Source organism: Protopterus annectens, chromosome 13.part0 (genome assembly GCF_019279795.1).
Source record: "Protopterus annectens isolate FY-2018-M chromosome 13.part0, PAN1.0, whole genome shotgun sequence".
In the NCBI taxonomy this organism is placed as follows: Eukaryota; Metazoa; Chordata; order Ceratodontiformes; family Protopteridae; genus Protopterus; species Protopterus annectens.
The window spans coordinates 293037007-293061634 of record NC_056747.1 but is presented as its reverse complement, the minus strand read 5'-3'; positions in this window follow the sequence as shown (position 1 = coordinate 293061634).

Genomic DNA, 24628 nt, shown 5'->3' with positions numbered 1-24628 from the left:
CTGCTGAAAAGGGCTCTTCAGCTCAGGTCGGACAATCCTGGTCAACAAATGTAAAATAAATAAAAAAAATCCTACAAATGTCCACACAGACTACAATCCTACAATAAAATAGCTCACTTTGCTACAAATCACCTTTTAGAATGCATCACTGTTCTGCCTTCGAACAACTAAATTTGGCACCTCCGCTATAGTTGGCTACTACCAGCTCATACTACTATACTATGCTGATAAGTATCTGGTACTAGAAATCATGCTTCAACACTACCACCCTACCAAAGCACTTTGCTCTAAAGAGAAACTCCTCCTCACCTTCACTAAAGCCCAAAATGCATTTGGAGCCTCCTTATACTCAAACTCTAGCTACCCTCTGGTATGTCCTCACACATGCTGTCCAGCTTCTTGAAAACCAACCAGCATTCAAAACATCTAAGAAAACACCTCTTAACATCCTGGCTTTGTAGCTGTACATCTTCAGAATAAGGAGAACATCTTTGCTTCGCCATTGTCGTCTACTAAGCCACTGCTCTCCTCTACTCTGTTACTGATTATCGTGTTATCTTCACCCACCCCACCTTCTACCTGTACCTTTCTTAACACTCTTGCCTCTCATTCCATTTATATCTCCATTAATTAAATCAACCTTTTGTTTTCCACCTTTTGTAAATAACTCCATACTCTGTATTGTGACACCTATCCTACTATATAGTTATTTAACTGTATCTTTTTATAGAATATAATCCATAAATGTATAGGAGATTACAGGCCTAACAGCTTAAGAGCCCTTACAAGTCCAGCCAGTATTACCCAGATTTACCTGATTTATCATCCCTAGGGGCTAGAAGATTGCTTAGGTTTGTGCTTGTGCCTTTGTGTATTTTACAGACTGCTCATGTCCAGAAGGGATATGGGCGCTACCCCAGGAGTGAATTTACAATTTCCCATTCATTGAGTCAATGTGTGTTTTGAAGAGGGCCAAGGAAGGGCTCTGCTTAATGTGAGTAGGAAGCATGTTCCAAAGAAGGGGTATCTGAGTCACCCTTCATCGTGTTATGGTTTGACATGCAGACCAGGTTTGGATCCCTAGATCAGGTGACCCTCATGCTGTTAGTCTTGCAAATGTGCAACAGCTCCATCTGGGCTGGATTTGATAACCTTGTAGGTCACCCCTTTCTAGTCGGTAGGAGACACAATAAAAGGATAGACTAAAAGCCCTGCCTGCACAGGACATGTAATTAATAGTCTTGCTCTTCTTTGTGAGGAACCTTTGACGTAGCTCCAGCTGTTTTTAAGTGTCTTGTCAAGTACATTCCAAATGGTGTGTTGTACTCTTATTGGTTTAATGACGATCGAGGACAGTGTGACTAACTTTCTTGGATCTGGATGCCATATCTTTACTTATAAGCTGTGCCACACACAAGGACTTTCCCACCATGCTGGACACATGGAAAAGTTCAGGCTATCTGTTTACCCAGATCTCACCTCTTGAGCCACTCTTGTGCTGTTTATGTTGTAATTTGCAGGGGTATGTGACTTCCCAATTGGTATGATTATTCGATTATGCAGTTTTGCATTTAGTTCTATGGCATTGGCACCAATCATTTGTCTGAGTCAGGCCCTCCTGAAGGATATCTACATTGTTTGGAGATTCGGTGATTGCTCCCAACTTGCAGTTGTCTGCAAACTTTGTCATCCAGAGGCCTTCTACATTAGCCTTGACTTCAGAGAAGTATATTCTGAACAGGAATGGTCTCAGCACTGAGCCCTGTGGCACACCACTAGTAACTGACTTCTTTCTGGATCCAGATTAGCCCTCTTTAACAACACGTGTCCTGTCTGTGAGCCATTTGGCTATCCATCTGTTGACACAGGGATTTATGCACAATTTGTGAGTTTATTTCTAGTACTTGAGTAGGGAATTATCAAATGCCATGGCCAGGTCAAAGGAGGCAGTATGCACTGTTTTACTCTCATCCATGGCCCAAGTGACTTTCTGTAAGAAGTACATTAAGTTTAGTCAGCATGACCTGCCCTTGACAAAGCCAGTTGGTTTAGTATCAGTGTTTGGAGGTTTTCTATGTCCTTTATCAGATCTATGATTATTCTTTCTATGGCCTGGCATATTAGACTAGTCTAACTTATGGGACTGTAATTTCTTGGGTCAGTTGATGGTCCCCCCCCCCATTACACAGTGGGATGACTGTTGCTGTTCTCCACTCCACAAAGACAAAGCTAGTCTGGAGACACTGGTTAAATAAAGATCCTAGTGGGCCTTATGGGTCCTGTTTTAAGCTATTTAAGAGGCATCCTAGAATAGAATTGGCACCAATGAAAGCAGTGTTTTTAGATTTGTACTAATTACTGTTCTAATCTATACTAGTCATTTTACTGATGTATGTATAGTTACTACCTTATCTATTATGACATTATAAAGTTTATTTTAATTTTGTTCTACCTGACATTGATTTTGTATAACTTAAAAGATTTTTTTATTGCATTTACTGTAGCTTTTCTCCCCTGGTATGCCACCTGTTATGCTACTAACACTGCTTTCAAATTTTGTAGCATAAATACTGATGATGGCCATTTGCTAAACAAAACTGTTGCACATTGAAAATAGACGTAACATGAACAACAGTAAATTTTTCTCTTTCATTAAAACTCAGCTTTCTTTGAAAGCACACAAACTCGGAAGTCCTTTAAAATGCACTCCCCTGATGATAGCTTGGTAGTTGGTGTAGAGGATTCTGGCTCCTGTCTCTTGTAATCAAGGGACAGTGTTTGAGCCTGAATAAGTTAACCAACCTTGCCTGTAAGCCATGCACAGGTCACCCCTTAACAGCCTGTAGGAGATAGAATACAGTGACATGGCTTTCAGTCTTTCTGTGTAAGACTTGTTTTGTATATCCTGTAATTTCTTGGTGAGAAACCTCTGTGGTATCTTCAGTTGTTGCAGGTGTCTAGTGATGTAGGAGCAAAAGGGGGCATTGTACTCAATTATTGGTCTGAGGGCTGAATATAACAGAATTATAACATCCTTCAATCTAGATGTGATTCCTTTGCTTTATAAGATGGGCCACATACGATTTCCTTACTACTGTGGATACATGCTGGTCAAAGTTCAGAATGCTATCAACCTGAGTATCCAGGTCATATGCCACTGGGTCTACACTTATGGGGGTGCTGTCTGTAATGGGATGTTAGCTTTCCCAAAGGGAATAATGCATTTTTTTTTTGCATTTAGCTTTAATCTGTGGCTTTGGCACCAATCATTTGTTTGCATTAACCCGGTCTATGGTATATTAACATTGTTGGGGGGGGGGCTCAATGATTGCTCCTAATTTGCAATTGCCTGTGAACTCAGCCACAGGACGTCCAAGTTTGTCTGGACTTCTGAGAAATGAAATGTAAATGAAAGGGGCCAAATGCAGAACCCAGTGGTATGCCACTGGTGACCTGCTCTTTTGCTAGAGGTGGTCACCCACTTTGACAGCATGTGTCCTGTCTGTGAGCAAGTTGGCTACTCATTTGGTAATGTAGGGGTAATTCCCCATTGGGAGAGTTTCTCTATAATACCTGAGTGGGAATTGTGTGAAATGCCTTGGTTAGGTCAAGATAAACAGTGTACACTCTTTCCCTTGTTCAGGGCCTTGATGTCTTTCTCAGAAAAGTCAACCATGTTTAACAGGCATAATCTCCCCTTAATGAATCTGAATTGGGTTGGGTCCAGAGTTTGGAGATTTCTTATCCTTGTTAACAAGTTCCATAATGATTCTTTCCATAGCCTTGCAGATGGGGCTAGTCAAGTTTATGGACCTGTAATTCCCAGGGTCAGCTGATGGTCTCTTTGTGCAGAGGAATTACTGTTGCTGTCCTCCATTCTGCTGGAAAATAGCCAGTTTGCAAGCTGTGGTTAAACAGAGATCCAAGTGGGTCTGTTAGGTCATATTTTGTTTTTTGAAAGGCAACCTGGGATGTTGTCTGGTCCCATTGATGCTGTGTTTTTGATCTTGGAGAGCTCAGAGATGACCTGCTGTCTTGAGATAATAGGCTGAGCTGAGGAATGGTGGCAGGTATACTTTGGGGATGACTGGAGGGGAAAGGTGGGGGTGAAGTTTGCTCCAAATCTGTCAGCTAGCAGGTTGGCTATTACCTCTGGTAGAGTATTGGTGGAGCCATCCACAGACAGTCCAGCTCATAGATGGGTATTCCCTTTTAGATTTCAGAATTGAAGAATACCTTGTGATTATTCTTGGCTATGGAGGCTATTTTTGCTTTGTAATTAGCTTTGGAGGACTTGACAAGATCAATAATTGGTTTGTTTAAGCTAGAGTGTGATTTCTTCCTCTGCTAGTTCCTGGGCATTAGTTTCTTTTTCTTGCTGTATAGCCTGATTATGCTAGGGGTCCACCAGGGTGGCTTGTTTCATCTGCAAGATAAGTTTTATCAGGTCAGATACAGCCGATTCTATACAACTGTTTAAGTGGATGTCCTTCAAGGATGCATCTGCAGTCATAACATATGGCTTGTCCTGCCTCAGGCAGCCCTTAGGTCGGCCAGATTCCAAAGTCTGGGTCTGGCCTCGGCTGATGTCGCACTTTCCCGACGTCAGAGTGTCTGGGGTATAAAAGCATCAGCCGACGCCATTTTCCTCAGTCTTTCTTGCCACGTGGTGCCCGAAGCAGAATTAGTTCACAAGTGCCGGTCGGCCAGCTCCTGTGATTCAGCTACCGAAGACTTCGAAAAAGCTAAGTACCCTGTTAGGGACTCTTTCTTGCCTCAGCCGATGTCAGATAAAGTAAATAATTGTTTAACTTGTGGGAAACAAATACCTCATAAGGATTTCCACTCTTACTGCCTCCCTTGCTTAGGCCCAGACCACGACGTCTCGGCCTGCTCTGCCTGTGCTTCCTTCAACCGACGAACTCTTAGACGTCGGTCGGAGTTTGCAGAGGAATTTTTTGGGGCTAATTTTGCGTATAAGATGCCGTCGGAGACTCCGACCGCATGCGGTTAAGAAACGGAAGGACAAGGACCGACCCTCGCGGCCCGCGGTTTCGGCTGAAACCACGGTCAGGCCTACCGCGAGTGTCTCTGTTTCAGCTGAAACCGAGTCCTCGGTGCTTCCTATTGCCGAATCCATTCAACCGACTACCTCGGCCCCGGAGGCTCCGGCCGAGTCGGTTATTGAACTACCTACGGAAACCGGTGTCCAGGGCATGTCCGACACCATTCCTTTAGACAAGTCCACTCCTGCACGTGGTGCAGCCAGACCCCCTGCATCTATGTCCATTAAGGCCTTCTCTAGGGCTAAAGCTGCCAAACTTGCTAAAGCTTTGCCTCCCAAGACTACCTCTCTGAGGCCTTCTACTGGCACTCAGATTCTCAGCCTAGCAGAGGATCTTATCTCTTTAATTAGAGGTTCTCAACCTCACCCAGACAGGGGCTCTCTTCCACCACCAGACAAAAGGCCCAGGATTGAGCCCTCTGACCCCCACTCTTCAGATGAGTCTACGGATGAATCTGTGTTGTCAGAGCACCAGCAGGAGGCTTATTCGGCCTACGAGGATTCTGATGCTGAAGAATCTATTCCTTCGGCCTCCCCTCCTGAAGAGTTTTCTTTTGGTGAGACACTACACTCTGAGAGAACATTTTCAATGGCAGGGCCAGGAATTTTCTGATTCTAGAAAGAGATTAAGGACCTTTTTACATTTACCCCAGCATAGGCCTTTAGCTATACCTCCTGTTTTGAATGTTATTGATGATGTGTACTCTGATGCTAGTACAGCCCCTGATTCTCTCCCTCCGGCTCCTGCCAAACCTGATAGGTACTACAGGGTCCCGGATTCTCATCTACACCTGTACAAGGCCCACACTGCAGACCCAGAAACTATTTCACAGGGCCCAAAAGGGGTTGCAGCTGCCACTGCTAAAAATCCTCTACCTTCTGAAAGGGAGTCTAGAGCTTTAGAGAGATGGTGAAAGAAAGTTTATACTTCTGCAACTCTTTCCATGAGGGCATTAAATTGTCAATTTCATATGATTCAGTACCAGGAGTATTTGTTAGATGAATTGTATAAGAAGCTTTCCTCCTCTGAACCCCTTGACCGTAAATCACTTCAGGATCTGGTACATAACTCACAGCAGGTTAGGAACCATTTTTTGCAATGTGGTTATGATGCACTGGAAGCTTCATGTAGGTCAGCTATGACAGGGGCAGTTATACGAAGGCATGCCTGGTTGAAGGAACAATCTCTACCGGACCATGTTAAAGCTAAGCTCCTGGATGCTCCAATGGAAAAACAAAAATTATTTGGTTCCACGGCTCAGGAGGTCTTAAAGAAGTTTGAAGAAAAGGCAAAATCTGTGCAAACAGTCAAGGACTTTCTGCAGGTACAACCACCGAGATTCAGCAGAAATTGGCCTACTAAGAATTGGTCCTTTCCGGACTCAGACAGATCCCAGAGAGGCAGGAACAGGTGTGCCAGAGGTAGAGGGCAAGCTAGAGGCTCCTACAGAGGCCATCAGTGGCAGCCTCCCAACCAGAGAGGTAGTGCAGGCACAACAACAACAACTGCTACACCAGGACAGACTCGATGACTTAATTTTGACTCCGCCGACCAGGGCTCAATTAGAAGCACCATTGGGTGGAAAGCTTTCTTTATTTTCAAAAAATTGGCATTACATTACTAGGGACTCATGGACACTGCAAATAATAGACAAAGGATACAGGTTCCATTTCCACACATTGCCAAAAAGAAAAGGAATGCCAGACCTGCCACCAAATCAGAGGGCAGAGGCTTTGAAGCAAATCACCAAATTAATACAAATGAAAGCCATAGAAAAGGTACCTCTTTCAGAACAAGGCCAAGGATTTTATTCCAGATTATTCCTTGTTCCAAGAAAAGAAAATCAATGGAGGCCTATTCTCGACCTGTCCGCACTAAATACTTACCTCATTGTGCCAAAATTCAAGATGCTGACCCTACAGCAGCTTCTTCCCATGCTGGGCAAGGAGTCTTGGCTGGTGACTCTAGATCTCAAGGAGGCATACCTGCATGTCCCTATTCGACAAAGTTGCAGAAGACACCTCAGATTTCTTGCAGGATCAGAGCATTATCAATTCTTTTGGCTTATCTACTGTGCCCAGAGTATTCACGAAATGCCTGGCATCAGTAATTGCACACTGCAGACTTCAGGGGATTCAAATCTACCCATATCTGGACGACTGCCTGATACAAGCAGACAACAAGGAAAATTTGTTAAAGGACTTGGACTATGCCATCCAACTATTACAGGCCTTGGGATACACAGTCAACATCCAAAAATCAAGATTTGTTCCATCCCAAAGAATAACCTTTTTGGGTGCAGATCTAGACACAACCACCCAAATGGCCTTTCTCACAGAAGAAAAACAGAAACAACTTCCAGATTACTTCAAGAATCTGACAAGACAAACTCGGCTGACTGCAAGGAAAATCCTGCAGGCCCTGGGTTACATGGCATCCTGCATAATTCTAATTCCACAAGCCAGGCTGCATATGAGCACATTGCAATGGTACCTAAGGAGTGTATGGACTCAGCACAGTCACAGCTTAGAAACTTTGATTCCACTCATCCCTTGTCTTCAAAAGGAATTTCTGTGGTGGGCTCAAGCCTGCCAGTCCAACAGAGGGTTGCCTTTCAACAAACCAAAAGCAAACCAAACCATCACCACGGACGCTTCAGACCGAGGTTGGGGAGCACACATGGAGGACAAATGTATCCAAGGGCTATGGTCTCAAGGACACGCATGCACATAAACCAAAAGGAAATTCTGGCAGTGATACACGCAATCGAGGCTTTCAAACCTTTCCTTCAACAGGGCCACCTGCTAATAAGGACAGACAACACCACAGTTATGTGGTACATAAACAAGCAAGGAGGCATGCATTCCTACCCTCTATGCAGACTGGCTATGAATCTATGGGAACTTTGCTTGAAGCTCAATATACAACTAACAGTCCCAGTTCATGCCAGGGAAAGACAATACTCTGGCAGACAGCTTAAGCAGAACTACCATGGATGCACACAAATGGATGCTGCACCCAGACATCTTCTTACTCATAACACAAACATGGGGAAGGCCGGAGATGGATCTGTTCGCCTCACCCCATAATCATCAACTGAAATTTTTTTGCTCAAGGACATAACCACCCACAAGCATGGAAGGTGGACTCTCTTTCTTTCAGCTGGAAAGCTCGAAAAGTCTATGCTTTCCCACCACTCCCATTAATGTCCAAGGTTTTACTGAAGATCAGGGCAGAACAGCCAAGAGTGATTCTGATAGCTCCAGACTGGCCAAGGCAGCACTGGTACCCACTGTTGAAGAGCTTGTCACAGACGAAACCATGGCCTCTCCCGCTATGGCCACTTCTTCTGACGCAGAACAATTTCAAGATCCTGCATCCCAGCCTAAAAACCTTGCAGCTAACTGCCTGGAGAATACCATGACTCCTACACAGCTTATCCCAGAGGGTAAAGGACATTACTATGGAAGTTCACCATCCTTCCACAAGGAAGGCATACTCAGCAAAATGGAAAAGATTTCTCATTTGGAACACAACAAAAGGCCTAGATGTGACAGTGATGAGCATGGCACATATACTGGAATACTTAGCAGAATTGTTCCACAATGGCCTGTCTTATTCTTCCATTAAGATACATGCCTCAGCAATTTCAGCAGAATACAATGTAAATCCACCTGTCTTCTCGCATCCTCTCTTAAGACAATTTCTCAGAGGAATCAAAAACATCAAAACATCAATCCTCCAAGGAGACCACCTTTACCTACTTGGGACCTTAACTTTGTGCTGGAAAAACTAACACTTCCTCCCTTTGAACCAGCAGCATCGCCAGATCCACAGTTTCTGTCTTGGAAAACTGCATTCCTTCTAGCCATAACTTCAGCAAGAAGAGTATCTGAGTTACAAGCTTCAGCAAGAAGAGTATCTGAGTTACAAGCTTTAATGGCAGTGCAGCCATTTCTTATTTTTCATCAAGACAGAGTTCCATTAAGAACCAATCCTACTTTTATGCCAAAGGTGGTATCTAGGGTATCCTTGAAGCAAGCAATTCACTTGCCTGCATTCTTCCCAAATCCACAAAATAAAGGGGAGAAACTTCTACGCACTCTGGATATACAAAGACAATTACGCTACTATTTGGACAGAACTAAAAGTTACAGAAAGACTGACCAACTGTTTGTAGCATATGCTGCTGGGGTACAAGGAAAAGCAATTTCCAAGCAGACAATCTCAAAATGGATAGGAAATTGCATTCTCTTTTGATACTCCTTTCATGGAAAGACTGTTCCTGTGAATATTAGGCCTCATTCCACGAGAGCCACAGCCACCACTACAGCCTTCCTAAGAGGGGTGGCTACCAAGGACATTTTAGAAGCTGCTACATGGAGCTCTGTGCATACATTTGCCAAGCATTACAATTTACCTTTATACTCCAGATCCAGAGCAGGTTTTGCTACAGCAGTCCTGCAGGGTATCTTAACTACACCATCATTTTCTTAGTACCTCCACCCCCAGATTGGCTATGGTATTCTACCCATATGTTATGACTGCAGATGCATCCTTGAAGGACATAGTACAGTTTTGTACCTACCATAAATGTAGATGTCCGATAGGTATGCATCTGCAGTCAGGTTTACCCTCCCTCCTTCCCCTCTGTGGTATTCCTAGGGTGCTTACCCCTCCATTAGCTAGCTGGGGGAATCTGTTATGGTGTATTTGTTTGTATATTTATTTATATATATATATATATATATATATATATATATATATATATATATATATATATATATATATATATATATATATATATTTGCATTATGTTTGGAATTTTTTGGCATTTTATCCAAATTTAGCCTTCATAGAGGGCACCTGGGGCAAGAAAAACTGAGGAAAATGGTGTCGGCTGATGCTTTTATACCCCAGATGCTCTGACGTCGGGGAAAGTGCGACATCAGCCGAGGCCAGACCCAGACTTTGGAATCCGGCCGACTGAAGGGCTGCCTGAGGCAGGACAACCCATATGTTATGACTGCAGATGCATACCTATCGGACATCTACATTTATGGTAGGTACAAACTGTACTTTATACAGGGCATATGTGTACACCTTTGCATAGGAGTGCATGTTATTTGGGTTCAAGGGGGCTTTGAGACTTCTTGTATCATCACTTAGTAGGAGGAGGTAATTTATCATTGAAATGTTCTTGAGCATTTACATCGAACAAGACTGAGTTATGACCCAATCTTACCAGACAGGACATCACACTAGGGGTGGGGGTGGGGGGGAGCAATGCTGCCCTGTGTTAGTGAGTACTATGTCCAGGACATGTTAGCCTTTTGTGGGTGTGCTGACTAGCTGTTCCAGAGCATTTGCATTGACAAAGTCCAAGAACCTCTGAACCAGCATATTTGTGATGGTGTACATTTCCCATGAGATGGTAGGATAATTTAAATCACTCATGAGTAAGGTGTTGGCTTGTATGTCAAGTGACTCCAGTAAGTCCACATATGTGGTATGCTTTTCTTCTTTCATGGTGTGGGACCTATAGCAACTTATACAGTAGAGGTTGCTCCAAGAGGTTGAGAGTAGCTCAAGAGTCAGTGTTTGACCAGTCTCAAAGTGTACTTATCCTTAATGAACATGGATACAACTCTTCTTTTGGTTCTTTCATGCTCAGTTAGTGATTGAACATACAGTAGGCATTGTAGCCCTGCATGGTTGGGGTGCTTGCTACTCCTTTTACCATGTCTCGACTGCACAGACATCTGCATCTTACAAAGTGAGGAGTGCTTCCAGGGAGTTCAGTTTCTTGTTTAGAATATTTAGCAGCAGTACCTTGACTTTATCTAGAGAAGGATATTGTGATGTTGGGAGGTTGGTTATTTTGACACTGCCTGAAAAAAGCATAATAAGGTGGCTAATGCCTTTGCCAGTATCTGAAAGCCTAGAGGAGACAGGGTGCAGACCACTTCTGGCAAATTGACTTCTCAGGCTGACAGATATTGGATCCCCTTGGACTGGCACCAGAAGCTAAGCAAATTGTTAAACTCAATCATTTTTGTTTGCATTGTGTCATCATCCTTGGAGAAGGTAGAATACTGCTTAAGGTTAGGCTTATACCTGCCTATGACATGCAATCTGAGAGTCATGTCTCTCTTCATATAGTCCAATCACCCCTACATGGACTATGATGGAGTCATACTAATACTTGTGTTTGAGTTAATTGATGGATCCTGACAGGCAGCTAACTGGAACCTGCTCCTTGTCTAGCCTGGTGAGGGGAACATGCTTGTGTCTCACAATGGAGTTCCCTTTGACTGGCAACATCAGAAGAATGAGAAACAGAGTTCCCTACATTTTGTTGGCTTGATCTGTATCAAAGAATGACATTAATTCTCCAGGAAAAATATTCTGACGACAGCTTGAATGTCACACCTGCTTTTCTACATTCCCTGATGTTTGGGATACATTTTTTTCTCTTCTGCCTGGTGTACAGGGAATATTGGCTTGATCTGTATCAAAGAATGACATTAATTCTCCAGGAAAAATATTCTGACGACAGCTTGAATGTCACACCTGCTTTTCTACATTCCCTGATGTTTGGGATACATTTTTTTCTCTTCTGCCTGGTGTACAGGGAATAATCCACAAACACCCTTCTATTTCCAATTTTTAATATTTTGCCCTTCTGACAGTTTTGTCAAGATAAAATCTTCTGCTGTTATCATTTGCATCTTTACTAATACAGGTCTTGGCTGCTTTCTCATGTCCAGGTTTGGAAAATACACACAATGTGCCTTTTCAATTAACAAATCCTGCTGTGGAATACCATTCCATTTATTACTTTGCACTTGCATAAAATTAATAATCTGTTCCTTCCAGTTTCTTTGGTACAGCAGAAAATCTTGGAGTTTGTGTGTGCTGCCCTCTAATTCTACCATTTTTTGAAACTGCTCTTCTTGGGCAGTCTTGTAATTAGCCAACTGTCTATTTTGACTTCTGACTTTTTGCAATTGTATTAGTTCATCTGAGTAGCAGTTTAAAGTTTATTCCATTTTTCTAGCTTTTTGTTATAATCAGTTCTGGCCAAATTTAACTTAGCCTTTCCTCTAAATTATTGTTAGCAATCTCGTTTGCCAAAGTTGGACCTTGATCTGCTTTTTCCTGAACAGCTGCAGGATTCCTCCCAGTCAGTGTTTTCTTCATATTTTCTAGTTTTATTTTCTTTCAGGCTCCCTAAGATTCTTTGCTGGCATCTAGGCAGTGTACTTACTAGCCAGTAACTGAATTTATTGAAAAGGGCAGAATTGCTGGCCCTTATCTATCAGTTTCTTTTTTTTTTTCTTTCTGAGAAAGCTGAAATTAGGCTGCTGATCAATGTACAGCCATCTTGGAAAGCTTTTCTGTTAACCATCCTTTTTAAAATCTAAATTTACTGCATGTGACTGAGAATATGTTTGAGGAGTATTGATTTTTGATAGTTTAAGTAAACTGCTATTTTGTCTGTAAAATACTAAGTACTAAATTTGTCACGCAGTTCATACCAGTTGCTTATAAAATATCCAAGTAGATGCTTACAGGATGTTTTATAGTATATATCTAGAATCTGTGCTGTAAAGCTGAAGGTGGCAATGGATAATACTGGCATTGTATTATGAACACTGCAATGATCTGTGTCCACTAAGGTGTCTAGGTTTCCTTACTGTCAAGTGAGTACAGCTACTGTGAGGCAGATACTGAGAGGATCTGAAGGACTACAAACTTCTTCACTGTACCTCTTTGCACCTCCATGTAGCCCTATAAGGTAGGTCATGGGAGTTAAAGACCTCAGTCCTTTCAGGGAGCAATTAATTTCATGAAGGGACTGCACCACACTTGGGGATTCCTTGCATTACATACTGTACCCTCAGCCTTCTCAAACATTGCAGCCTATGCAGCCTATAACAGCAGTTAAAAAAAAAAAAAAAGCCCTAGGCTTGAGCTTCACTAGTAACTTTTTAAATACAGTAAATATGACATGAGGAACAGACACATTTCACAAAGCTTGTCCTGATATTTACAGAATGCCTCCTGGAGTCTTTCTTGACCTCTTTATTTTTATATCTAGCACTCAAGATTTGTCTTCTGTGGTTGTAGTGAAATGGATGAATGGAGGGGAATGCAAGATAAAATAACTGCCAAAGGCAGTTTACCAGAAGTGTATAGGCAGGCCTGATCATATCACATATTTCTGTACACTTTTTTTTCTTAATATGCAATAAACCATGTGCCAGCTAGTGTCAGCTACTGCATAGCTCACATAAGGGGCCTGTTTCCCCAATTTAAAAACTATCATTTGGGAGATTGATGTGAAGTTGGCTTGTTCAGAGGTTTTAGATTTTAATCATCTGAAAACAGTTTGATTTGTCTGCTGATTAAGATAGCAGTTGGAGAATATGTACACACAACATGGAATTTCCAGCAAAACTTCTGTTTGTACTTCACGCATTATAAAAAAAATCTGCCTTCAATTATTTGTTCTGCTAACTATATGGAGCTTGTCAGTTACTGCTGCTACCAATACAATACAAAACACAAAAATCCATTGTCAAAGCCCAGAGCTTTTGTATTATGATTTCAAACAGCTGTTTTGTCAAACCACAGCATAAGGGGCCAGATATTCTCCATGTGACTTAAGAAAGCACAGTAACCAAAGTAAGACTAGTGGTAGTTTAACACAGGATCTGATACATTTTCAGTGAATTCCTGTATTTTTTATTCAGTCTTTATGGCAGTATAACCTATTACTTTACTTTAAATATACTATGGTTGAGCTGATTCCAGTAAAGCCAAATTCGATTTACTGTATCCTCCAGTTGTATAATGAATAACTCTGCTTAACCTAACCAATATCCTGTGTGTCACCCCCCTGGAAACGGGCAGGTTTGTTGCCAAAGAAACCAATTATTAAATAGCCTGTACGTTGCATGTCAATTACCTACTGCACTCAGTGGCAGGAATCACTAGCTGATATAAACTTTCATGCAAAACTACCCTGTAGTTAAATGTAGATGTTATATTGGTCTCAGAACATTCTGCTCACTGGACAACAGAAAGAATAATCCATTAGATATTATTTTGCCAAATTTTACAAAACAGGTTTTATTTATGCATCCTGCACGGCACATATCTTAATCATTTTGTCCTATTCTAATGTGAGGCATTTTGAAGTAAACTGTTAAGGACAACTAGTGAAGTTAAGTAGCTCCAGTTTAGAGACTTAAAAGACAAGGTTCTAGATTTCCTCAGGTCTGAGCTTGTAGCATGCTGCATGACATTGTACAAGCCTGAGTACTCCTGCATTTCACAGTAACACAAGTTTGTCAACAGTATGAGCAAACGCAGCACAACTGAAAAATTATTTTGCATGGTAGGTGGGGGTTTAGTCCTCCTGGACTCCACTATTTCCAAGCCTCTTTATTCTCACTATCTGTGTATAGTTTGTTTTGCTCTTTCTCCAGCAGGCTGCAAAATGACACCACTTAATATGAATGCACATAAACAATAGGGTTTCACTTTGTCTCTCTAGTAAAAGTGAAAAAAGCAATTGAAAATTCAAGCAATTGCACCAAAGTAGCCAAGGGACTTCATGAGCTAGGGTAATGTAAACTACTGACTACATAACCTAATAAAAGGTAGCTGGAATCAGGTGAAGATAATCTTTTCATCAACACAACAAACACTTTCACGCACACACGTGTCTTCAACTGTTTGCAGATTCTGCATATCTGGATTTATTCGCTTTGCTGTTTTACAGCTAGGCAAATCCAGGACAGAATTGCTTTTCTGATTCCACATGGATTCCTTGAAAATGCATGCAGGTGTAGAAACTCTCCTAACATGAAGCTATCAGACTTCATTTTCCTTCCCATAATGCTTTCATATTCATAGTACTTTGCTCTTTCACTGGTTGATGAATCAATATTTTTTTTTTTGCTTTCAAAAGCTGAGGAACTTACTCCCTGCCCTATCTTATTTCAAATTGTCACTGATTTCCATTGCAACAGCTCAGATTAGACCAGCCCCCCCCCCCCCACCTTTCCTTCTGTATTGTTCACCTTTGCTCTTGCACCCAACCCATTTTTTTTTTCTTTTTTGCTGCTATTGCCTCCCATAGTCCAAGTACATCAACCATCTTTCCCATTTACTACATGGGGTTGCGGTTTTGTCAACTGTCATCACCTCTCTCTTCAGTGCTACTTTCCCACCTTCTTTGACCCCCATGCCTGACTGTTGCAAGTCTTCACCCTTGTTTCCTTTTGTCTTCTTCCCCAGATTATCTTTTGCTATTCTGCACATATGCCCGAACCACAGTTATCTGTTCTCTTTGACCTTTTAAGTTGGAGCTACTTTGGTATCTGCTCTTGTATCCTCATTTCTTTGTGCCACTGTGTGCATCCTACCACCTATTTCAGGCAGTCCATCTCATCACCTCCAGATTACTCAACTGCTCTGTCTTTACTGGTAGCACACAGTAGTACTTGTCACACCGCTGTTTTTGTACACCTTTAATTTTTCAACTTCTTTGGCATTCTTCTATTATATACTACACATGACACTCTGTGCTAGTTGGCTTCAGTCCCTTTTCTATCTTTGACCTCATTCAGACTTCCCTTCTTCTCAACCACTCCTTCAGATACTTGAAGCCATTAACCTATTCCACTATTTTCCCCTTCTATCTCGATTCTCATCTTCTTTTGATTTTATCCCCATTTGCTGCCATTACAACCAACTTATCTGTACTCAGTTTCAACTCAAGTGCCTTCAGTTTTGCATTCCATTCCCCTATCTTTTGCTGAAGTTCTTGCTCCATCTGCCTGTAATAGTACATCATTTGCACACAGCAGCTTTGTTCCATTCCTCTGATCTGTTTTCTAATGTAGTCCATCGCCAGTAAGAACAGCAGTGGGCTCAGAGATGAATCCTAATGCACACCCACTCCCACTGGGAAACCCTTCTGTGAGACTGAACATTGTTCATTTGTGAGTCATTACGTTCTTGTACATAGCTTACCCTAATTCTACCAATGTTTCTGGGACTTTGAACCACTACATGACTGCTCACATCTACTTTCTTGGGACTTTGTCATGCTTTCTCCAAATCTAGGAATGGTCAGTTGGACTCTTTCCTCATGTCTAGCTTGCTCTCAGCCATAGTCCAATAGTATTTGATATTGGTATTCTACCTCTAAAGTGCTTGTTGCTTTATACTATTAGTGCTGTAGCATATTTATCTGCATTAATGTGCATATATTGCCTTGCACTGTACAGTACAGTATATTTTGTTTTGAAAGGATGTGCAGTTGTGCTTAAAGAATAAATGACATATTTCTGGATACATTATGATGTATCATCTGTGGTATAGTTATTGTGGACACACAGTCTTCTGCCTGCATATCTGTGGCCTTCTTAACTGTTTTACTATTGACCCTGGGAGTTTGCTTTACACATTCAGGCTGGTTTTCAGAACCCCTCCAGTTTAGGAAAATAAAACCTCAAGGCAGTTAAGTTCAAAGTATACCAAAGAGAAGTGAGCAAGCCTGGCTTGTAGCTTACAGGAATGAAACCCTTAAATATGAACTAAATGACCTGTGATAGAGTAGACTATCTAGCAACAGAGTAAGAGATGGTTGGAGTGGACAACTGATGTTGGTTCACCCATACTAAGGGGAGGTAGGATTTCTGGCCTCCTGCAATACTGGCTCCTACTGGCTGTAAAAGAGGTGCAAGGCATGCAGAGTATGGGCTGGGATATGGGCCTTGGCTCTTCTAAGCTGCATTTAATCAGTCTTCATAGGACATGTGGAGGAACATACGCCTCTAATGGAGGACATAGCAGATGCTCAGATATATGCATGCACATATGTTATCCACCAGATGAGGGGTTAGGGTCATAGCATGAAAAACCTTAATGGCTGCCTGGATGACTACCACCTGTAATCAGTTCTCTGTCCATGAAAGAATGAGCCAAAATACTGTAGGAGGTCTGATGGCTGGGAGGCAGGAGGGTGGAGGATACACAAGTAAAAGTTTTTGCATCCATGCTAGCAATACGACAGCAACAAAGGTCATTGAGCTCTTAGTGGATAGATATAGGTCTTGCAAGTTAATGAGAGCCCTCTACTGACTGACTGAAGAATAACTGCTAATTATCTCTTACTCTGCATAACACCATTCACTATTTGAAATGAGTTGCACTGAAGATTGATAAATCTAGCTTCCAAAAAATCTCTAGACCTATTTTCCCTAAAGATCTGGACAGAATGCATAAAAAAATTAATGTACATCTGTTTCCATACAACTATCTGCTGTACATTCCACAAAAAGGAGTTGATTGAAGCCCACTTGGGTGAGACTTTTAGACCAAAAGTGACCATTGGTGAATGATTTGTTTCACTTATCCCGAGATTTGATGACATTGGTTAGCTCTGAATCATGGAGGGGACATAGTTATCTGCATGGAATGTACTGGGGCATTGTCCTCTTGTATGAAATCCTTGAACAGCATGCTCTTTTTTTTTCCTTGAATGAATGGACTTTGATTAATTCACCTTCACAGCAGATCTAGAGATTCTCTGAAGATGTGTAGATACTTACGTCTTCAGCTGTGAATTAAAAAGGTAACAAAAGACCAACTATATGGAAGTGGTCCTGAAAACATTGCCTACAGCTTTGAAAAAACATGACTATAACTTTGTCATTTTATTTTGTCATCTTAGAAATATTTCACCTGTGCTGTAGGTTGTAGGTGTCCTACTGGACCAATGCTGCTGGTAAACTGGACATGACACTATGGTGATTCTGCTACCGGAGTGAAAAATTAGTAAGCTCCTTATAGTTCACCCCCACTCTTTATTAATTCTCATTGAAAAATTGGCTTCCGTGACACACTGCACAGAGTCTCCCCATTATCTAGTTATTTACTGTGTGTGGCAAAACCATGGAAATAGCAGGTACAGTATGACCCATGGATATAGCCTTGGTCATTCCACAGTGGTGGGTATGAGACGTGAAGTCCCATGTGAGAGTTATGGAGTACAGAGCTCCACTCCCTGAAATCTAAGAGATTGCATAGGCTGGTAGTTTTGAATATTTATTGTGGCTTGTTCAGGATCTCAGTTGGTGATTTAAAGCTTTATTGCCCCAAACCTTGTTTTTAACTATGGTAGAGTACTGATCATAAACAACTAATTTCAGTTGCGACCCAGAAAAATATTAATTTGGCAATTACAGGCACTTGCGTCATCGCACACGTGGCTCTTCCATACCTATCTGTAGTCACAATAGGAGCCACAAAACTTCTTACAGAGGTGAATAGGTGAATGCCATCAGAAGACTACATTCACTTTTCCTCGCAGTGTGAAAATTAACACTGAACCTCACTACTGCTTCCATTTCCAAGAGCGAGCTCATTGCTAATTGCATTAGCGTGTGGCTTCACCGGCAAAACTGCTCCCTCTGCTGCAGCCACCCATAACTGTCAATCTCTTGGTGCAAGGAATCTGGACAAAGCAAAAATGAATGGGGGGGGGGGGGGGGGGCAAAGGCCCAAAAATAGGGACAATTTTTGAATATTGCTTTTTTATAAAGTAGAAACTTGATAGAATAACAGGTTTTGCATTAGCATGTATTTCCTGAAGTGTGTGAAATCTGAAATTCAAACTTCTGTCATTTAGTGACTTCAGTTCTCAATGATTTGACAGAAAACCACTAACTTTACAAGGAACAAATCCAAAAATATGAGGTAGAAATCTGGACATTCTTCGAAAGCTATGCAGCCCACCAATGGAAGGAAACGTTCAGGGCAGTTTCTGAAATGGATCAGGTTTACCAGAGTCAAAATGTTTGCATTGTGATGAGCCTTCCTGAATCCCAGGGCTTAGCTGCACTATTGTGTCTTCCTATGTAGATGATTTTTTTTTATTCTGGCTACTCCCTTGAGAGGACATTTAGAAATGTTTAATAAGGTAGGTGGATGAATTTGCTAACCCTTTTCAGCCATGACCTGCATGCTGGCTATATTTCCTGAGTAAAGAAATGATTTCCTTTGTGATACTGACAGTGTTAAACATGTACACATTATAGTTCGTTGACAGCTATATAGTCGTAAGGTTACAGAGCTTATTTTGTAGACATGATGTACAGTATTTCTTTATCCTAAACTTCATTATGCATTGTGTACCACTTTTTGGTAGGTGTTATACTTGGACTACACATTTCGTACCACTCCTTGGTTGGGCTTATGCTTGCATGATTCCGTCATGTACCATTCCTTGTTGGGGATCATGCTTGCCCTATACTCTGTAGCACAGCAAATTTATATAATGGTGTCATTTATACAATTGTGAGTTATTAGGTTTGTAGATAGAAGTATAACAAAAAAAATCTGTACACCTGTTTGCATTACTGCCGCTATCTTTTCTGACTAACCTAAAACGGTCTACAAAGTGTTTCAGCTGGGCATGTTTTGGAGTGCATTTGTTTGATTTATTTTTCCTGTTGGACGTCTGTGTTCTAATTGTGATTACAGTTTTAGGTGAATGCTGTGTAATTTCTGTTTTACGAATAGTACCTGCATGCATCTTGTGTGAGTAAATTAGCTGGACAGAGCATTTCTGAAATTGTTGGGGTCTGCCAGAGCTCTGTGTAATAGGGTGTATGCGGATTACTGAGTAAAGTAAATGGGTTGCTGTTGCACTAATGACCGATCTGCATTACTTAATGAAATGCAGTAGGGCTGGTTTGGACTGGTTAGCTATAAGGACTACAGTACTAGGCTTGTTGGCTGCTAGTTATAAGATACAGATAAGAAGCAGTAGTCTAGTTTACTTAGTATGAGACTTTTTTTTAATGGCTTTTTTATACAACATAAATGTGTGTGTGTGTGTGAAAAGGAAAAGGGGATGCCTAGGTTTCATGCATTATAGTAGACAGGCTGTTCGTAACTTTAGTTGTAATGAGACTCTGCATCGAAATCTTTTGCATATGGCAGTCCTTTAAGCTGCATCCTTGCCATCTTTCCTCTTGACTAGCTGTCTGTTGCACTTTCATAATGTCTTGCACTGCATTCTGTTTTACTCGTGCTTAATACTTGTTGATAATCCATTCCTTAATTACACAAGTTCAATTTTATAATATTTTGAAGAAACAAAATGCTTGCAACATAACGGAGTTCATGTAGCTGAAAAAGCAGTTCAAAGGCTATTTCTTTACATAAATATATTGATAATTACATGCATGGTCAACCATGATCAGTAGTATCCCTTTGTAAGGGGTAAAGCCTCCTCACACATCCTAGCCCCTAACCTAATCCTAACCTTTAATGTAACTAACTCTAATGGTACCCCAAAATGTTCAAGAAGATGCGTCTTACTAGTGCAGGACACCAGTACTGGTGCATAAATCCCTGCATTCACTATAGCCAATGGACAAGCTAACATCATGCTGTGCTGTATCTAGCTGTGTCTAATATTTATAACTACATCCCAAACCCCAAGTTTAAAGAGACCGACATATGGAAGTATTACGGAAACCGAATTTAGTGTAACCTTTGCTTAAATTCTCTCCGTTCAACATTTGCACAAATCAAAGCTGACCTGGGATCCCAACAGTCCCTTGCAAATGCAGTGGTGAATTTGGGACTTGACGCAGGGGCATGCACCCCCCCCCCCTTGAAATCTGCTGTACTGCATACCCTGCTTATTTCTCAAGTCTACCACTTTTAGCAATATGGTAAATGCCAATTTCTCACTCTAACTACTATGCCAATGTTTAGTCAAGCTACTAATTCACTGAGCTCTTCAAGCAGGAATAAGAATTGGCATAGTAACTAGAAGAATAATTGGAGTGAAATTTGGCTTATGTGTATAGCAAAAGCGGTGAGACTTCAGGGAGGTCAGAGGTTAGCAGTTTGCTGGAGTGAGTTGTGTTGTCAGCATATGGGTTCTTCCTAATGTTTACCTTGCGTCTGTGGGCCGTGACTTTATAATTTTCTTCTCAGATCACGAAGTGCAGAGGTTTGGCTTTCTGATTTTAGTTCCTAAATTTAGATATTTGTTTCAAAGTGTAAGCCAATGAATGAAACATGTTGGAATAGCTCTTGTAGGACCACATTGGATTATAATGTCATAAGGATAGACTTCATGGAAGAGTTTAGGTTCTGAGCTTTCAGTCACACTTCCAACCTCCTCATACATAGACTTGGGAACATGGGAACAATGCTAGGCAGACAATGAGGACTATAAGATGCTGTATACAACTTCTGTACTCCTTTCAAAACAAATTTCCTCAGAGAGACCTAGTGCGACTGCTTCACTTTTGATGGCATTTCATTGAGTGTAGCCCACCAGCTCAAGGCCTACTGCCAAATTTTGGAAAGCTATATGATCTAATAAACAGATTTTTTATGTAAATAGTCATGTATGAAATTATCAGTTAAACCAAATCTGTCAGTGTTCTCCCTTACAACCAGCGAAAAATAAGTAATCTGATGAAGTCTATGGTGTAGTAGACGAAAGCACTAAATCTTATGGAGTTTTGGATGTGAATAAGACTATTGGGTTTTTCCATATACATTAAGCAGACTGCTGTGGCTTTTGAAGTGCTTGAGAATCCTGTGGCCGGTGTTTTCCCTATTACTTATTTTTTGCTGAAATTATCAGTTGTAAACCTTATTTGCCGAGTCTTTCTTTCTTTCTCTGACACATTGAGAGAATAACTAACTATATTGAACTCTTAGTATATTTAACACCTGCATTAAATTTTATTGTAAATGCTTCTCTTATGTTATCTTGCTTTAATTACACATTTTGTTTTTCTACTTTAAGGGTCTAGATTTAGAATTCAATATAAATTGCTATGAAATGTTCCCATAAACTGTTATCTTATATATGGCTCTTGGGCTGAGAATGAAATTGGTCCTTTGATCATCTATTCTGGTATAAACTGGCTATGTGTGTATGTTTTGGAAGAATGACCAGGGCATGGGTAGCCACCTGCTGGAGAGAGAAAATTGGCTTTAGGGGATAGTTGCTGTTAATGTGATACCAGACCTATGCATAAAAATGGGGAAAAGGGGTAGGGGGTTGATGCTAATGTTGATCTTTCCATGGATTGTAACAGATGTTATAATTTTTTTCGTTTAATTCTCATGAGCTCAGACTAGATATATTGGGTTGCAATAGGTCTGTGATGGTCTGAAGATTAAATAATTTGCCCTGCTATTTGCTGTTACACATTGCAGACAGACAAAATTATATTTGGGAGAAGTAAGCTGGAATACTGTTTCTGTGCAACATAAGTATATTAATGTAACCATTGTGGTTTATTTTTTTATCCTGGTAGGGCAAGCCTGATGCTCTATGTAGTCAATGGGTAAGGAGAAACAACTGGCACTAAAAGTTGCTGTTATTTTGGTTCTACAAGACTCATGTATTTTATGAAACATATGTGAAAAAAGAAAAGTGCACACACCAATGAAATCATTTTTTTACCTGTCCAGGTTAATCCAGATACTGTGGGTAGGCAATGGAGATAGGATCTGTTTGCAGATTAAATGAGTAACCCTGCTGTTTGATGTTGTAATTTTAATTTTGTGGGACTGTGTGTTTGGGTGGTGAAGAAGGATAGAATACAAGCTATGATTTTTGTTTATATGAGCTTAAAATACATTAATGTAACTATTTGTTTATCCTGGCAGAGTGAAACCGGATAAGGGGCCTTATTCCAAAATACCTTCTCTCACTGTAAGTGACTTGGCCTAGTGTAAGCCTACTGCCATTCCGAAAGGCTTGCTGTTGGTGTAAGTAATTTACTCTGGTGTGTACATTGGAATCTGGTCTCTGTGAATGCCTGATTTATAGATGCTCCTTACAGTGGAGTAAGTCACTTAACGTGGAGACCAAGTCTTTTGGAGTCTAGCTCAATGTGGGAAGACAGTGGGTATAGGGGGTGTCTGTGCATGAAATGATTGGCCCTGCTGTTTACCTTTGTAATTCTAATTTTGCAGGGTTAGTGTGTATATGGGTGAAGCAGACTGGAATACAATTCTGTTTCTGTGACACAATAGTACATTAATGTAATTTATTTATTTTTTTTATTCTGGCAGGCTCAAATCAGATTGGTTCAGTAGTCAATGGTTATGCGGGCTGTTTGTGGATAAAATGATTGTCCCTGCTGTTTCTTGTAATTTTGGCTTTCCGGCACTGATGTATATTTGGCTGCTACAAGATGGAATACAGGCTGTGATTACACAAAAATACATGAATCAACGACTTTCTTTTCTTTTTTTTAACCTGGCAGGGACCGACCATATACTGTTGGTAAGCAATAGTAACGGGAGCGGTCTGTGGATAAAATGATTGAGTGTGTTGTTTGTTGCTGTAATTCTAACTTTGCAGGGCTATTATGTATTTGGGTAAAGCAAGCTGGAATACAAGACATGGATTACTGCTGCTGTGAAGCAAAAATACTTTAATGCAATATTTTTTTGTTATTCCTGGCAGGGTCAAACTGTATACTTTAGGCAGGTAATAAGTATGGTGGCTATTTGTGGCTGGGATAGGAGGGCTGTTTCTGAATGAAATTATTTGGTCCTGCTGTTTGCCGATGGAGTTCTAACTCTACACCACAAATGTGTTCTTGGGTGAACCCAGATGAAATATAAGCTGTGATTTACCAGAGCCGGATCCAGCACTAAGTGAACTAGGCAATCACCTAGGGGCCCACTGATCAGAGCTATTTATTTTTAATTAAAAAAAGTAAATTACTAGCCTTCTTTAAGGGCATTCTTTCTTTAAGAACACCTTCTGTGTGTCCCTGCATGAGTCGATGCACACACCTATTGTTGCTTGCTTTTGTTTTGCATCCACACATGGAATTTAAATACAATGTTCTACATTTATGCCTGCCTTGTACTTCTGCTGCTGCCTAGACAAGGACTTATTTATGTCTGCCTGGTTCAAAGAACAAACCGTGAGTATGCGCGTGAGTGCGCGAGTGAGTGTGCGTGCGCGAGTGAGTGTGCGTGCGAGTGAGTGTGCGCGAGTGAGTGTGCGTGCACGAGTGAGTGTGCGTGCACGAGTGAGTGTGCGTGCGCGAGTGAGTATGTGAGTGTGTGTGCGAGTGAGTGTGCGTGTGTGTGTGTGAGCGTGAGTGTGTGACTGCATGCGTGAAATGCCCTAGTTAGGGGTGGCAGGCCAGTGGCACAAACTCTGCACTTTGGTTACAAGAACCTGAATCCTCTACACCAACTACAGACTAAGTATGAGCTTTGTTGCATTTTGAAGGAATTGTGAGCTTCAAGGGAAGAGAAATTTATTAATGCTCATGCTAAGTCTGTTTTCAGTGTGCAACTGTTTTGTTTAATAAATGGTCATAGGTAGGTACTAGGCTGTTTAATAAATGGTCATAGGTTCATAGGTAGGTACTAGGCTGTCTCCCCGGAGGCATTTATAAGCCTAGCCAAAAAATATTGGCTTTCGCCGCCCCCTTAGATTAGTTCTCTGTGTGCCTCTTTCCAGCAGAGCC